The following is an 18,032-nucleotide window of genomic DNA, read 5'->3' as shown; positions in this document are numbered from 1 at the left end:
CAGGAGAAATTCAAGGGTTGCTTTCCGTGAGGAACGCGTCCTTCTCCCTCCCCAGTGATTCGTGTGGGAACCCAGGGGAGAGAAATGAGGAGTCCTATCACAGAGCAATGGACTTACTCCTTCTCTTATCATTCCCAGTTCAGTTCTGCTTGCTGCTGACCCAGCTTCTGCCATGCTAAGAACAACTGCCAGGCTGGCCAACCCACCGATCTCTGATGCGCAGGAAGCAGCTGTACAGCTTCCAGGGGATGAGCACAGCCCCCAGAGCCGGTACCGCTCAGAGGGTCCCAGGGCCTCAGCAGGAGTTGAGCCAGTCGCCTTTCCATAACAGCCAGCTGGGTGCTGAGGTCTGCCCCGTGCTGCTCACAGCAGCCAGAGGTGTTGTTCTCACACAGCCCCCTTGCTGCTGGCTGTGCTCCTGCTCTGCGTGGGGTCAGGCTGCCCCTCGGTGTTGGACACTGTGCCAGCAAACAGGTTTCCAGAGCTGCTGCACCTACACCAGCAGCTGGAAGTGCTGAGAGAGCTGGCAGGGACTGACCCACACTGGCTGGTCCACAAACAGGGTAATTTTACCCAGGAAAGTCTGAAATATCTAAATTAAAATATTTACCAGCTGTTGAATCGTACATTTTCCTACAGCTCTAGAACAGTTGGCATCTGAAATACAGGGGTCCTTTTACTGCGTGAGCACCTAGTGCTGCTAAGCAGATGCTACCCAAAGGTAGCACTAATCCTGCACCATCCCCTTTGTATCACTCAGGCTTGACTTTAAAACCTACTGACATCTCAGACAGGTTGGGGTGCAGTTCCACATCCCCAAGGCTAGGAGCAGCATGCCCAACAACTGTGGGACAGATGAAAGAATTCTTCACAGTGAGAGGAAACCTCTCACTGCATTTCTCTGATCGTCTCTGCCTCACTCAGTGTCTGTGTTACAGTTCATTTTCACACCAGAGCACCGGAAAAACCATGTGTGTTCATCTCCAGCATCTCCCCTCTGCCATGGGATACACAGATTGAGAATCCAATGGCAAAGCTAACGGGATATTTTGTTTGAGATCCTTGTCTGGATGTTTGTTACTTTGGGAAAGAGCCTTTCCAGGCCTCCTGCACGGGCTCAGAAAACCCAACCCTTCCACATGCCAGGGTTTACAAATTCCTGGAGGCACCAAAAACCCAGCCGACTTCAGATTCAGTTTGGCAGAGGCAGCATCTCCTGCTGGAGGCGTTCAATAATCTACAAAGCCAGATTTCAGCACAGGCCCTGCTGTCTGAACGCCTCCGAGCAGCCTGATTATTGGAGCCACTACAGATTTTGAAGAGCAGTTTGAAGGATCTGGCAACTCCCACACGGCACATGGGGCTGCAGCACTGCGCGCCGGAGCCCCAGTCCGCCCAGGGACTGGAGAAAGGGTCTGCAGAGCCACTGCCAGAGTGCTGGCATTTGAAGTCCTGGGGGGTTAAGTTTTAAATTGGAATATAGGGGCTAAAGAGAAACCAAATCAAAGGGCAGCACCAACAGATTGTTCCTCCAGTGTCCTGCCCTGCTATGTTCTGTCAGGCACTGTAGCTACGTTCGTAGGTGAACATGGAAACCTTTTCTCCTTTCATCCTCTTTGCCTGGCTGTGCCATTCCCAAATCACTTCTTTATTGCTGAAAATGTTCCTTCACTCCCCACTCCTGAAGCCCTGATTTGCGAGGTGAATGTCTCTACTCCCCTCGCATGCGTAGCCCTGCACAGCTGACAGGCTATGGTACTTATTAGATATACCAGTTGGGTGAATCGATAAAGGGCTCATTAACATTGTATCTGGTTCTGAATGTGCACAGTGATTCTCCAGTCCTGAGTTTCTGGCACTGACTGAGCAATCCTTCTTTCACTTCCACCGCCCCTGAAAAACACTTGTCAACTCTGAAGCTGCCCATAGACGAGTACTTCAGCTCTCAGAAAGGTGCTGAGACGGTACAAATTAGGCTAATGCAGCGATACAGCCAAGTCCTTCCAGCCCAGTTTCTGCCCGTGTACTTTGTGTGCCCCCATCCCTCACCCTCGTGTGTCACGGGCAGAGTTTGCCCTCTAGCTGCAGCCTGCTGCCAGCGAAGGCAAAAGAGCTCAGCTCACACCGAATGTACCACCCACCAGCCGAAAAGGATCCTTCTGCTCAACTGGAATGGGAGGGACTTCATGGAGCTGCATGGCTGAGTTGGTAAGTCAACTTCCTTGTTGCCTTAATCAATTGTCTCTTAAGCTACATCACTGAACCAAGAGCACCATGTTTCATAAAGAAAAAGAACTTTATATTTCCACTTGTAGTGCAGAATACGTGAAATACCTTTGTTCCTCATACAGAGTAAACGAGGTGACCTGCTAGGAAGTTAAGTAACAACTTTTAAAAGACAGTGCTGTTGTAGTACTTGCTTTTTCCTGTGTTCAAATAAAGCTTCTTCCTCTCTCAGCTCCCTTTCTGCTCCCGACCTGCACGTTCCAGCTGGCTTCACCGCAGCTGTCCTACCACAGGAGAGAAACACAGTAAGTGTATTTCTGTGTAGAGATCCTCCCTTTAACATGGACAGTTGATGCTGCTCATTAAACACTGTCCTTAAGTGAGCTTAGTGTGACCCAGGAGCAGTGAACATAGGGCAGTGCACCGTCTGGGACCTGGTGCTCAGCACACCCAGGGGTGGGCGGCCACCACTGCCACATTCTGGCCTCAGCAGCAGCACCACTGGGGTTTGTGACAATTAGGGGAAGAAAATCATTGATATTGTGGTAAATATTGACATAAAAATAAAATGAAGAAGATTTCCAGTGTGTTTTTTCTCTCCCTTACACAAAAAGGTCCTTCTCTTGTCCAGAAAGGATTCACCAACAAAGTCTCCCAAACGGGGGTCGTGTTATTCACATACTGGGAAATGTGACAAATAAAGAATTTATCAAATGCTCTGGATGCAGATTTGAAGGGCTTTGACATATTATCTTGTACTTATACAGAGTTCTCGTCCTGCACATCCTTGAAACAAGCAGTGATGCTCCCTGCAGGACTCTGCAGTCCTTTGTTACTCTGCAGAATGAATCTGGACATTCAAGGGTACAATTATCAAACCAGGAATTTTAAAAGGGAGTAAGTGAGAAAACACAAAGGATTGGTAGTGGGGTTTGGTTTTGGAGAAAAAATATTTAAAATAATGAAAAATAAAAAGTTTGTACTCTGTATACTTATGTGAAAAAATGCCATTTGTTCACCAAATATGTATTTGGCAATGAGCAGAGTGCTGAATGTCGCACTGCTTTGTACTGGGCAGTACAAGTGCAGGGCTTTCCAGCCCTTGCAAGGTCCCCATGGGGTAGCACTGTGGAGGCTCAGTGACCCACCCAGGCTACCTGAGTACAGATCTTTGCTCTTCCCCTGCTTCAGCAGAGTTGTGGGTTGCACCTACTCGTTTGTAAGCCAGGAATTCCTCCTTTTCCTGTTTTATCATTTCTGCCTTCAGCTTCTGAAACCTTTGCTTTTCCTCTTCGTCAGGCCACTCCTCTGACAGGTCCAGCCCGGGCTGCAGCAGGTCGCTCAGGTTGAGCTTTTCCACAGGGGGCATTTCTCCTGCAAGGAAGGGAGATTGCTGCAATGCTAACTGCCAACTCAGGGAGCTTTTTAAAGCACAACACGGTGGTCAGCGTAGTGTCAGTTGGTCTAACAGAAGCAGGATTTGTTGGTCTTTATTTTCCTTTCACACAGACTTTACTCTCAAAGAGTTTTCGTGGTTTAAAGGGCTCTGGGTTCTGGCAGAGGCCAGCAGCCTGCTGATGAACACGGCTGCATTTCCATTGGTGATTTCTGCATCTCATACTTTGGTAAACTCTTTGCCCAGCTTTTTATCAATTCCACCATGAGGATCTGATCCAGCTCACAGTAACTGGCACAAAGTGCTTCACGCCTCTGATTTACACCAGGTGTCAGAGCCACACTGCAGAAATCCCCCTCTCAGAGTGGTGTCTGTAGCCTGACTCACTCCAAGCCCCTCGTTGCCTTTACCACGCAGGTGTGACCCACGGAGCACGGCTCTGTGCCACCTCTGGAGCCCCTGCCAACCTCAGGGCTGACCCAGAGCCGCACAGCCCAACGGGGAGGCTACCACAGCCAGCAGCAAAGCTTCCATATCACCGTGCCAAATGGTGTATAAATGACAGCGAGTTCTGACATGGAGTAGGACATGAAATAGGGAAACCCCAGCTCCGTACTGGGATCTCTACTCTGAGGAAAAAAATAGAGAGGAAACTGACTCCTATAGCACACACATGTAAGGATTGAGTATATAACCCCAACTTTTCCTCTCACTTCATCTTCCTGCAGCATTTATAGCCTGCCAATGCAGATCTGGGTATAAATAAGTATTGCATGAATTGAGCATGACTGAATTAAAGAGAGGGTTCTCTGCATGATGAATAGGAGTTAAAAATATGTTCTGTGTATCAGAGGAAGTAAAAAGGCAAAGCAAACAGATACAATAATCATTAACATACTACAAGTGCCCAAATGCAATCTGCAAGTCAAAACAGGAAAGATCTTTTAACATCATCAGTTCCAATATGTAACATGATGTCACCACGACGACCCAAGTGCCACAGAGGCTTTAGCACACCTTGTGTTTCACCCCAGCTGGCACCTGGGGCTAAACACACTCAGCACTACCTCAGATTACGCCTTTATCAGTATTAATCTTCAGACACAGCTGAACTCAGTGATCTCTCACATTTACATGATGATTACTAACTCTAGGATGCATCCAGGCTGCCCTCCACAGCGTGACTCTGCCTTGGCAGCACCCGTGGTTGTGTACCTAACCCATCAGGCTCATCCACAGCTGAGCACCCCGGAGCTCCCCCCCCTTTCTGGGTGGTGTGTACACTGCATCTTCCACAGCAGCTAACTGTGCCCCAGCTCCCTGTGTCTGTGGTTGGTCGAGAGACCGTGAGGCACACAGCGGTTTGGTTCTCTATAGGCTCAGGAGGTTCCCTGGATCCTGCAAAAGAACCACGCTGGTTTCACCCCCCCCTCTCCTCACATTTGAGAGAAAAAGCACTATTCCAAGGTACATTCTGTTATCCTCTCTGCATGCAGTGTGTATATACTACTTCTTACACACTGCTCTCATCCAGCACGAACAGATGGGCCACGTGGGAGGGAGCAAAAAACTCTTGCATATTACAGAAGGTTCCCAAACTTCATGTGCATGCCCACAGATTCTAAATATTAAGGTCCATGGGATTATTTTCCTTTAAATATACCACTAGCTAACCTAGCGTTTAGCATGGTAACATAATTCAGCTACAAGGCTGCCCCAGAGCATAGCTCGTCCTGGTTTTGTCATCCCCACGCGCTGTGTCTGCGGAAGGCAGAGTGTGATCCCACCTTCCCAGGCAGGCAGGAGTCAGCAGAGACACGGTTCTCATTTGCTCTTCTGGGCAACACTAACCAAACCCTCAAAGGCTCAAGCGTGGGTACCACCCAAGGGGAGCTCAGAACCGACATAAGCCACTGGGGTCTTCCCAGTGCCTGACGTGTTCCTTCTAGAAGGAAGCCAGTAACAACTGCGGAAGGGAACCTGGGAGAGCAGCTGCAATAGGCAGCACAACCACCTCACAACTGCCACACGCTGCTCTGCTCCTTCCCAACCACGACACACTCCGCGTGCTGCCTTGAAGAGTGAGGAGCTGCATTCACTCAGAGCTGCTGCTGCTGAGGGGATCTCTGGGCAGGAAACCCAGTTCAGCTCAGGCAGCAGGGCCAGAGGTGGGCAGCCTGTTCTCAGAGCCTGCATGTCTTTAGGAGCAGGCTGGAGAAACCCCCTCAGCTCAGGACTGAGCTCCCCATGTGTCAGGGAGCAGCAGCACGTTAATGCCAACAGGGGCTTTACCTGTCAGTCTGACAGGAGGAGAACATGCCTTTCTTACTACCCTAAATGCTTTACCAAACAATTAAAAATGCCCAAATTCATTTCTTAATTGTAGAGGGGAGAATTCCTACCAGTCAGTACAGCAGGGATATGTCCTCTTCTGCACAGTCTCCTTCAGTCCTGCACACCCTGCTTCATGAAGCACCTGTACACTGGAGGCAGCTCAGTTTAGCTGGGCTGAAGTGTGCCCATGTGTCTTAACCACAATAAGGGCTCGTTACAAGACACTCTGACAGCCTACAAGGGGCATCATTTTGACTGTCCAGAGCCACATTAGTTCTCATAGAAAATTCATGGTGAATGTTTGGCATTTTATGCCCATCTCATCTGGCATTTTACTCTAGGTGTTATTCTCCTGTTGCTGGAAACAGTGAGCAAACACCTCCCCTTGGCACTAGGCGTGTGTCCAGAGAACAGGCGTTACCCTCAACCACGGTGAGCACACGTGAAACCAAGAGCTGCTTTCCCCTTCTCATCTGTACCCTGCAAATGGCTGGGGCATGAGGCACCAGTAAACACAAGAGACTCTGCAGGGCAAAAAAACCCTGAAATGACCACTGTGTGTTCCTATATTCAGAGCTAGGATTCAACAAGAAAACCCCAAACACTGAATGAAGCTCACATGCTTCCATGGGCTACTGACCACCTTCCCAGGAAGGACATCTCTGCTGGGACACGCCATGGGCAGTGCTGTGAGGCACAGACTTTGGGGTTCTAGCTCCATTATTACACCTGCATTCAAAATTAAACTTGGACAGGGCTTCTAGAACAGTAAAATACATTTAAAAGAGCAAACTTGGCCCTTAAAAGGTCTGTGTTAATATATCTCTGTTTTCCTTCCTGAAGTGAATTTTTCCAGATGCTAAAGTCACACCAATTTTGACAGGCTGAGGCTGAGGCAGGTATGAGGAACACCCTGTGCAGCCAGGTGCCAGGCTTGCCAACCTCTTCCAGTTAACTTCCTTCTTCACCTCCAATCGTTCTCATCCAGCATGAACCTTCAGGAGGTACCGAAGCTGGCACGTGGATAACCAAATGTGGTCTGAAACACACCTGCACTTAGATCTGGAGCAAACTGAGCTCCAACACATCACGTGAACCTGCCTGTGGACTGACAGAAAGCTGCTCTCTCCAAAGGTAACAGCCATGCCTGAGGATAATGCAGGCAGCATCTTTGTCTCTAACTTCTCTTGAGATCCTGCTGGCTTCAGATGCTCAGGAAGCAGGTTTTACCTACTACCCACTAATGTGGTAAAAACGATACAAATGTTAGCACCAGTAATGCAGATAATGGTTCTCTACACAGAAAAACACACTGCTCACTCTCAGTCATGCTAAAGCATGCTGAAATGAGAAGGTAAGTAGTGTTAACTCAGCACCACATGGGGTATAATATCTGAAAACAAGAGCGATAAACAAGGTCCTACAAAACGCAGAGGAGAATCACATGAAGTTCAGGAAACCTGCGTGGTTCCCTTTGCCAACACCACACATGGAGCTGAGATGAACAAAACCCATGCAGTCATTATCTTCACATCAGTATCTGCCCTTCATTGTCAGCCTCATCTCAGAGCTGAGATTTTTATACCCCACCATACTGCTTTGCATTTTAAGTGGCTCATTCATACTCTGGATTTACTGTGCTCCCTTTAACAGTATCACATTTTAAGACCCCTAATTCCAGTCTGGTTCTAATGGTATCCACAGTAATTAGCCTTCATTACAGGAAGGCTTAAGCATGTGGGGAGTTCTTCTGCGGGAACATGCCCGGTGTTTCTATTATTAATGACCTCTGGAATCTATCCCACCATAAATAATGCAAATGATGCTGCATCTTTTCCTCTCTGATGACAACATCTTAATTTTCCCTTCCTAATGTAAATTTATAGCTGTAATACTGTGGAAACAAAGGAGAAAGTGTGATAAAGAGCAAATTGGGCTTGTCTGTGAGGAATGTGAGCCGAAACAGCGTGGAAACACTGGAAGCACTCTGAACGGGCAGTATGGGGCAGCTTGCAACCACTTCCAGCTCAGGAGATTCTGGGATTCTATTTCCCCAACATCTCCATTTCCCCTCTACCCCCAATGTCACACCTGGTACTGACCCTCTCTGCTACTCTTCTGCAGTGCCTGCCATGCACACTACCCACTTTTCATCTAATGAAACCCCCAGCCTTCTGTTCGTGCTTCTTCTCTGCTGACTCTGAAGATCAGCCCTAATGGAAACTTTGTCTTCTGGCTGTCTAACCACATCACACAGAATCAGGACTTCCTCTCACACAAATACAACCTCCTTCTGCTCCACACAGGGGCTTCCCTGTAGACATAAAGCTGGACGACACCCATTCATGAAGGAGCCCACAAGGAAAGCACCCCCTGGCTCCCACCTTTCTCAAAACAACCCACAGTAAATGCCTCACACCCCCCTTGCCCATACCTGAAGTGGGTGTCTCTGCACAGAGCTGCCTTCCATTCCCAGCATCCCGAAGAAAGCACAGGATGGATTTTAACCCCTTCTGTACGACGTCTTTAGGTGGGAATTCAAGGGGACAGTGTCTCAGATTCAAGGCTGTCAACGAAGTTAAGTTTCCTGTGAAAAAGACTGAGTTGAGCAATCACAGAATCACAGAGCAGCCTGAGCTGGAAGGGAGCTGGGGAGGTCACATCCCAACCCCTCAACTTCTGGGCTGGTTTTCAAACATACAGAGCAGCTGAGTCAAAGGGATGGATTGGTACTTCTGACCATTGCTGATGATTTCTGTGGTAACCACCATTGTTATGGATGTGGATACTACATACTACCTTCAGTTATTTATTTGACCCAAACTAGTGACTTTTAGTTTGCTGGGTTTAGAGTTTTAAATAACTCACACTTTTAGCTACACATGGTATTGCTACCAAAGGAATACCCAAGCTCATGGCCCAGCTCCAGGTGAGGTGGGCTGTATTCCTCTTTTCCAAGCTCTGGGCAGAGCAGACTGAACTACACTGAATGATCTGCTTTCTGCTCAGAAGTAACATGTCTGAGCATGGATGCTGCCAAACTGCTGTGCTTAGCTACAGCCACCTCCACCCTGAGCAGGGACTCACAGAGCCTGCAGCAGAGACACACAGAACCCAACAAAGGGCTGTCATCACTTGGACACCGACACACAGGTGCCAAGCACCCCAGCCCTTCCCTGGCAGGGGACCCATCTCTGACTGGGCCAGAGAGGCGGCTCCCAGCTGGCACAGGCTCTGCCCCTGCCTGACTCTGGAGGTTGGGTTCTGGGGTACTTCACCTCAACTTGCATAGAACTGATTCTGTCATTCTTCTTGTGATTGTTTGCATGCTGCTTCTTCAACTGGTTTTGCTCTTCCACAGCCCTGTTGCTTCACAGCTTTGCAGCCTCTTCATGCTTTTTAAATGTGATTCGTTAAATTTTTCACTATTTCATTTCCCTAAGGAAATTGTTCTCCCCTTCCAAGATTAGTCTAGAGAAAACAAACTCTCTCACAATGACTTAGCTAACGAGTGCAAGCCCCCAGCTCCTGCCAGCGTGCTTTTACTCACGAACAAATGGGATCTCTGGCATCGATAAATCAGGGGTTTACCCTGTATTATTTTATTTCATAGAAAAGGAATTAAATAGTTCAATTTTCTCTCTTCTCTTTCTAGTGCATTGTTCTGATCTCCTTCTGAAGTCACTGGGTCTCTATGGCTTCTCACTCCCAGCCTCACTTTGTGTTACTCTTGCCCAAGAAGCAAAGGGCTGCCGCCTGCTGACAACAAGGGAGAGGGATGTACATCTTCAGCCTCTCAAGGGCTAAGGAGTTCCTGCACCTTGTGGGCCTGCTGCAGCCTCCTGCTCACCCCAGGAGCCAAGGGACAGGCAGCACTGGTGTCACATGTAAAGAGGAGATGGGCAGAGGGTGGGAGTCACCTGGTGTGGGCTGTTCCCTGCCCAGTGACACGGGCGGCACCGTGCACAGCCCATCTCAGAAATGGGGTCTATGCCCATTGTTTGTATTTGTAAATATTTACAAATCCTGTTTGGTACAAGTAAAATACAATTACTGCTCTTCCCTTCCTAACAAGATCTGCAGAATTAACGACACTTTCAGCCAGTTTTGATTGAGACAAAAGCACAACAGCTGAAATCTGTTAAATCTTTAACAAAAACACGTGTGCTGAGTCTCTAAAGGAAACATCACATTTTAGACTGGCATATGCTTTATAATAATGCCCTTAGAAAGTGCAGCACCAAAAGGCACACAGGAGATCCCAATCTAGTCACTAGAATGTATTTTTCATGTTGCATTCCTGGGGCCACCCTTGAGATCCCCTCTCACACCATCCGACCCGCCTCGCTTGCCACGGGGCACCTGCTGAAAACCCCGTCTCTGGGCTGCACTCCCTGCCCCACAAACCAGTGTGTCTGCTCTTTAAAACGCTGCTGTAACACCTTCCTTGCAGAAATGACAAATACATTACTAATGGCAGAGCTTTTTGATTTTAAATTACCAGTAATTAAACCTGAAAGGAATGTTACAAAACAAATCTTACAGTGTGATTAACTCCTCCGTTTGACATCACGTCCCCAGAAATGTCAGCTACAGCAATATTGACAAAGTGCACTTTGTCAAGGGAAATAAAACCCAGCAGGAGGGCAGCTGGAGGCAATGAGCAGCCACAGCAGGTACAAGGGTTCTCTGGGAAGCTGGGGAGCACAATGCAGCTCTTCCAAGCACCATGATGGAAACAGCCACGAGGTCCTCTGGGTCCCCTCTCTTTGGGGAGAGACCTGAGAGCAAATGGGTTTGTCACGCCATGGAGACGGCCTGCCACATGTAAGACCATGCACAGCTGCTTGGAGGACTCACTGCAGTGCCCCACTTTGACCATGGAACACACACTGCTCCCACCTCACTGAAATGGAGAGTAAAGGCACCTAGAACTTGCTGCTTTTCAACCACATCCCAATTTCTCACTGCATATTGATCAGCCACAGGAGAAGAGCTGCCTGAGCATAAGAAGAATTGAGCTTTGCCATCCCAACACCAATAGTTACTTACTCAAGAGCTAAGGAAAACACAACTCAAGTCTCAAAAAGCATTCAGAACTCCTTTCCCCACCCCCCCAAACCTCAGCTATCACTAAACCTCTCCAATTTTAATCAGAACTATTGCTCTGAAGGCTGCTGAAGTTGGACTCAAGCCGAGAGCCTGTGAAAATCAGAGCAGCCTGAATCCTGACTCTGAAATTGCACTCCAGTTGCAGCTAAGGTGATTTGGACACAGCGAATAGGAGCAGGACTACAAAATTATCTGTTGAACCCCCTGGGGAAGCGCTCAGATGACAATTTAAGGGCACCACATGTGTCCCACACGGTGTTGTGCCGTCAGCTCAGCGCACGAGGGAGCGATGCGGCGTCAGCCGGCTGCGTCTCGCAGCGCAGGGGAGTCTGAGGGGAGCTCAGAGAACAGCAACAGCCTCACAGCACGGGTCAAGGGAAATGCCCCAGCAGCAAAAATGCCCCCAAAACCCCCAAAGCGCACAGGAAGAATTGCCTGACTACAAACTAAACCCAGCACAGGCCAGCAGTGCTGGGGAGGATGCTGTGGAGTATGGAACGGAGAGGCCGTGTTGATGGCACAGACTGACTACACCACTGTGCAACTGCTGCTGCTGGCTTGGTGAGGGAACCCACCTGCAGAGCTCAGACAGCCTGTCCAGCCAGCAAGCACTCCCAACGCTCTGCACAGCGACAGGGTGCTGTCAACACAGCCCTGCTGGCCAGGGATGCTGGGGCCTGGAGCTTCAGCAAAGTGTATTCCAACAGTCCCAACCCCAAAGTTTGCTGTGAGACTGCAGTTACCAGAATGCCTCTTCATACAGTCATGATTCACTAATTAGAAAATTACTTCAAACAATCATAAGATGCAAACGCAGAGAGGAAGAGCTACATTACTAACAGAGAGAGATGGCTCTGAAAATGTGCCCTGTAAAGAACTATTTGGGAACACAATTAGAGTTAAAATAGTTTAGTATAAGAAATCGCATCTATTTTTAAACAGAAGTGATCAAAATGAATCACAGGGATGACTTCAGAACTGGAAGAATGAAATCTCCTTTTTATCTCACTGAAAGCCACTCAGGTCTGAGCAGGATTTGAGTGCAGGGGGGAGCTGCACAGGACAGGCAGCCCCAGCTCATGCAGCAGCGGGCACTGACTTCACCATGCCTGGAGGGTGGCACACCAGCACTCTGCCTTTCAGCATCCCTTTCAAACCAACTCACTTGAATTCGAAACTGCATCACCTACTGAGATTCTTCATGCTTTAGAATTGCTCCTAAATCCTGCTAAAGAACCCTTGGGTAGAGAGAGGCAGCAGTAAAATTACCTGGCTCCTATGCCAGGCTTTACAGCAGAGGAAGCCCAGGCGTGGGCAGTGCGGTGACTTGCCCAAAGCCAGGCAACTCTCCTGATGTCTCCAGCAGGCCACTGGCTGTCCTGGAAACAGAGGGCATCTATCCCAAGTTCTCCACAACACTGCCCTGCCAGCGTGCAGTACACTGGAGTTTGAGAGCATTTCTGGGAACACACTGGCTGGCAATGAGTTTTCCATCTTTGACAATTAAATTCAGAGCACCTGATAATTCAACAAAGATCAAGTGAACCAGTATGACCACACTAGGAACTGCCACAGGTGGGTAGCAAAACTGGTTGGTTCCCATTCAGACTTCCAAAGATTTTTCATTCATTAACAAAAAAACCCAAGCCAAGCCAAGCCAAAGCTCGATGAATGAAGGCAAACCTTGCAATTCATTCCAGATCTAGGTGAGAAACACACTCAGGAAATCAACGAGAGACAGAGTTATCCTCCCAGACTCCTCTCAGTTTACATTACAAACTCCCTGTTTGGTGTGATGCTACCAGCATCACAGAACTGGTGCTCTACTTGCTATGAGGAGACCACGACCCACGGAACGGCCGCTGCGGGCCAGCAGCTGCGATGCGAGTGCTGATGCTGTCAGCGTCAGCTCCTACTCTGTTTCTTGATATCCGTGGTTCTGATGGCAAGTGTGCAGACAAGAGAGCAATAGGGAAGGGTAGGAGGAAGAGTGGGCTGGGAATCAGCTCATGAAACATGATTTTGTGAGAAAAAGCTGCCTTGTCAAAACACAAGTGTTTTGTAAAAATACACCCGAGTTTGACAGCCCCTGACAGTGTCACAGCACAGCTCCCAGGCGTCCTCCCAGCTCTCCAGCTGGACTGCTTGGTGATGTCCCCAGGTCCCAGGCGTGGAGAGGCCTGTGATGCAGGCTGCTGGGGATGTGCAGGGGCTGTGGAAGACCTGACAAGCTCAGCTCCACCCCAGGGAAACGCCAAGCCGTTCCTAATGTGAACAGAGGCAGTCCTTGTGTTACACCTGCCATCCTCCAGCTGAGGTTCCAACCAGCGCGCTGCTCCGAGCCCCACTGTCCCTGTGTAAGGAGCCAAGTCTGCAGCAGTGCAGCTGCTGTGGGGCAGAGGGAGGCACAGCTCTGCACATCACCCGTATACACACACCCAGAGCTGTATATGTCACGCAGCAGCACCTGTGGCATGTGCAACTACGAGGTGGCAATGCTGTGTGTGTACGGGCTCTGTCAAGGGAGCAGATCATCTGAAGTAAGGCATATGGCAGGACAGCACTGCCCCAGCAGAACAATCCTGCCAGCCTCCTCCAGCAGCCTTGTGACTCTTACAAATACTGAAGGGGGTTAAGGCCAATGATGCCCAAAGTCCTGCTAGTGGAGCTGGCAGAGCTGGTTCCGTTGGGCCATCGCTGCGCCACTTGCTAATGAGCACACACATGATTTTGGAAAGCCTGGCTGCAGCCAGCCTCTACAAATACCTCCAGCCATCTGTCATTGCTGCACTGCTGCCCAGCAAAACCTGCCCTGAAAAGCCTGCAGCGCTTTCTTCCCTGGCTGGAACAAAACCTCCAACACGGCAGGACTGCTGGCATCCCTTCTTTCTGTACCTATCATCCCCAGGGCCAGGAGAAATGAGTAAATGTCACATATGGCAGGAAAGCCCTCATCTAAATACCAGCTGGGAAGCCTGCAAAGTAGTGCAGCAGAAGAGTTCTGGTCTAGGATCTGCCCAGCATCACACAAAGCAAGCTTTGCTGCAGGAAGACCAGCACACCAGCGGCCCACTCTACTGACAGAGACACAAGGCCGTTTAAATCAGTGAATTATTGTTCTTTGACTCAGTCACTGCTTAGCTCAAGGTAGAAAGAACAGAATGATTCCAGGAACAGGCTGCCTCGTGAAGCAGGAGCGGAAGGACTGATGCCCTCTGTCCATCCTGTGCCTGGGCTACCAGCCATTCCTCTCCTGGATGGGCAACAGTGTGACTGGAGAGCTCACCAAGCCCAATGCCAGTTTGAGGCCACTCCCTGCACCCTCGTACGTCTGATCCCCTGTCCAAAGCTCTCCTTCAAAGAATTCCTGGAGGAGACACAACTCCACAGGAACAAGCCCTGCTTCAGGATACAGCCAGGAGCTGAGTGCAGCATCCCTGGCAGCACAGGAGAACTGTGCCTGAGCAAACGGCCTCGGAGCTGCCCGGGCAGCTGTGGGGTTCTTCCCTGTGCATGTGCATCCACCACCAGGGCCACCACAGAGAGCCAGAGCTCCCAGAGCCAGAGGGGATTCTGGCCTGGCCTGGGCCACAAGCCGGCCCCGAGCCCGTGGGGAGCAGGCCTGAGGAGCACAGGGCCCTGGGGAGCTGCACAGTGCCAGGTCCGTGTGGAATAGACCCCAGCGCTCACGCTGTGAGGACTGAGAGCCCCAGGAGTCCTGACTGAGCCACCCCAGGAATCCACACACCTGTGCTGCTTTCCTTAGGAAAATCCAACTTGGAACTATCTGCTGCTCCAAACTAGTAACTGCTAATGCAAAACGAGTCACTACAGTGAGACTACAAACTGCAAAGACATCCTGAAGCGCAAGAAGCTGCTGTAGAAATTCTCATCAGCTTTGGTTATTTATGTCTTGCCACGCTGATGCCTGAGATGTCTGACATCTGAGACAGGGTTTTACTTCAGACTTAGCTGGAGAAACAATATTGAACACCTCTGACCAGAAGACTACAGGCTTTTTAATAGAATCTTCCCCTCTCATCAATTAAGATAATCATTATAAATAACATAAGCATTTCCCCCCTCTCATAGCACAAGTTTGTGGTAAATTAAAGCCATTCTTTAGATAAATATCAAAAAGGAACTAAACACTAAAAGCAGAAGAAATGTCTATAGTACCTTCACAAAAGAAGTGAGCACTTACCAAGCTCTGTGGGCAGCTCTTTTATAGGATTCCTTTCCAAAAGCAGGGTTTTCAATTGCCTTTACAATAAAACAGAAAATGGAAACAGCTGTGAGAACAAAGTTAATTAAATAGAAACACATGAACGTGTTTCCTCCTGGAGTTTTTCCCTTGCCTTTGTTTCCTACTACAGAAAGGACTCCACAAGGCAAATCCACCCTTCTCCATTGTTCCATCAGGGCCAGAAAACACCCCCCAGAGCTGCCTGGAACAACAGCCTGAAGTTTGCCTTTATGCCCATTTATGATACACTACTGCAATATTTCGCATTTGATCTTCCTTTGCAAAGCCTGCTTATCACTTTCAAGTCTGATCCTGACTGTTCCAATTATAAACACATCATTTTCAGTTGTTTATAATTTTGCTGAGCTTCAAGTGTTTGAGCTGAGTGTGTTCCTCAGGCTAAATCTGAGCTAAAACTGCTCAGCCCTGTTTGAGAATGAGATTAGGAAGAAATATGCCCTGTTTGTATTTAATTTTGTCCAGTCTTTTTTCTCTCTTTAAGAGCTCTGGCGTTCCTATTCTTGGAAGCAGCTGAGAGCTTGGCACGGGTCACATACAACACTGATGAACTTTGTGTCCTGTGCAGGACAGATCTGAACATCTATTAACACGCAGATGAATGCTCAGCTGCTGTAAAAACACTGGTGCCCCCGTGTGCAGAGAACAACTGGTGCTGCTCAGCCAGGTGCTGTGTTGCTGCTCCAAGCCCTCGGGAGGGAGCCTCTGGGCTGTGGCCTGTTTGGGATGCAGGGACACTCCATCCCAGTGCAGGGACTGTGTCTCAGCTCTTCCCCTTGTGGCACACAGCTGCTGACCCCAGACAGTTACACTAAACCCATGTTCTGCCCATCTCCTGCTCTGTGCCTGCTCCCTTTTGCCATTTTTGTAGCATTTTTTGGATAGCTTTTACTGTCCAGCAACAGGTCGGATCAAATGATGCTCCAAGGACAAGGTGCTGTCCACACTGTAACTGAAGAGTCATCCTAGCTGGAGAATCAACCGGCTTTTATTTACCAGTGTCACAATTTCACTTGTTTGCTGTTAAAATTTGACAAAACAAACAAAGAAGGAAGCTTGGGAGTTTCTGTCATAATATTTCGTTACCTCCAGGAAAGGAAAACAAACGGAAGGCTTTGGCAGCTGCTCAGCACCAGAGTAACATTTGTGGGGATATTTTAAACCACTTCAAGTCAGCCACAGGAGGAAAGCACCACGTCCAGCCTGCACTCCTGAGCTGGAGGACTGCAGTCTGGAAGAATCAAAGAGCTGAGGCAAAGTCACGGGAGAGTCCTGGCTCTGAAACCCAAACTCCCAACAGCTTGAGGTGCCAGGGTGTGTGGGGATGCTGCTGCTGCCTCTGAACCCCCAGCATTTATGGCCCTGCACACGGAGAGCCGGGCGCTGTGCCACGCCAAATGTCTGTGTCCCCATGCCCAGCCCACAGCCACATCCCACAGAGATTTGGGGGCAGAAGAGTGTTAGAGCAGTACCTGCTTGGTACCCTGCCTGCCCCAGGAGCTAGGCTGCCTTTCCAAAACTGGGGCAATGTCTTTGTTTGGCCAGGAGAAACTCTAATCACAGTATCTATTAACATCAGTGAAGAGTCATCAACGACCAGAGTGGTGGATCAGTGAGGTCCCAGCCCAGCCCAGTATTTCTCTGCTTTTGGTGAAAACTACATTTTCAGCTGCTTCTAGAAAGGGACACCCAGAGAACTTCCAAACATCTTAAAACACATCTTATACTCCAACACATACTAAGGATAAAATGCAATTAACTTATTCAGTTAATATTTCTGATGGGTGTTTTCTAGAAGCTGAGCTGCTGTTTGAAGTCAGTGGAAAAATACAAATAAGATAAAGCATAATAGAGGTAGGGACTGACACACACCATCTTCCACAATGATGCACCCTGAAAATGTCTTAATCTCAAAGGATTTCAGCCAATTATAAACTGATGATGATTTAATTTACAAACCATATTAAAATACTACAATTCCTGTCCAATTTGGAAATAATTTACGAAAGCTGTATTTAAAAAGATTTGAAAACATCACTAAACTTGACATTTCCCAGCTATTTTTAGAGGCAGAACCTTCACTTACTGTATTTTTCTAATCACAAGTTGAATACATAGTGATTCACAAACACATTATCTTAAAATACCTTCAAGCACCTTGTTTCAGGATGACATGATTTTTATTTATTTTTTTTTAATTCTGGAAAACTCTGTAGCATGTACTGCTCAAGAATCACCCCCCCTTTCCCTCTCTGCTCCCTCTTCACAGAAAGGTTCCTTTTAGAACCACGACTGCAAGCAAACTGTTCCATCTTGGTCTTTGTTTTTTCCCCTTGCAGTGACAAAATAATTTCTTTGTTCCTGTCGATCACCACATACTGTGATTTGTGGTGTTGGTGTTGTTTGCTTCTGGAGTGAATGTCCAATGGTGTTAAGAAAAGGACAAGAGGTTGGTTTTAGTGACACAGCAGTGTGAGATTGAGTACAAGTGCACTTCTCAGGGTGAGAGCAGCATGGGGTGTTCTTCCTCACATACCCCATCCCAAGCAGTGGCTGCCAGTTAATCCTTCCAACAATTAATTCCGTGTCAGACAGACACCGAAACCAGACTGATGGGTAACGTTCTCTGACTGAACTGTCCTTCTTGGCCACTCAGGAGAAAAGGAGGCTGAGGGGAGACCTTATCACCACCTCCCCTGC

This window comes from Gallinula chloropus (assembly GCF_964237585.1).
Source record: "Gallinula chloropus genome assembly, chromosome: 5".
Taxonomy (NCBI): domain Eukaryota; kingdom Metazoa; phylum Chordata; class Aves; order Gruiformes; family Rallidae; genus Gallinula; species Gallinula chloropus.
Note: the sequence above shows the minus strand (reverse complement) of the source record.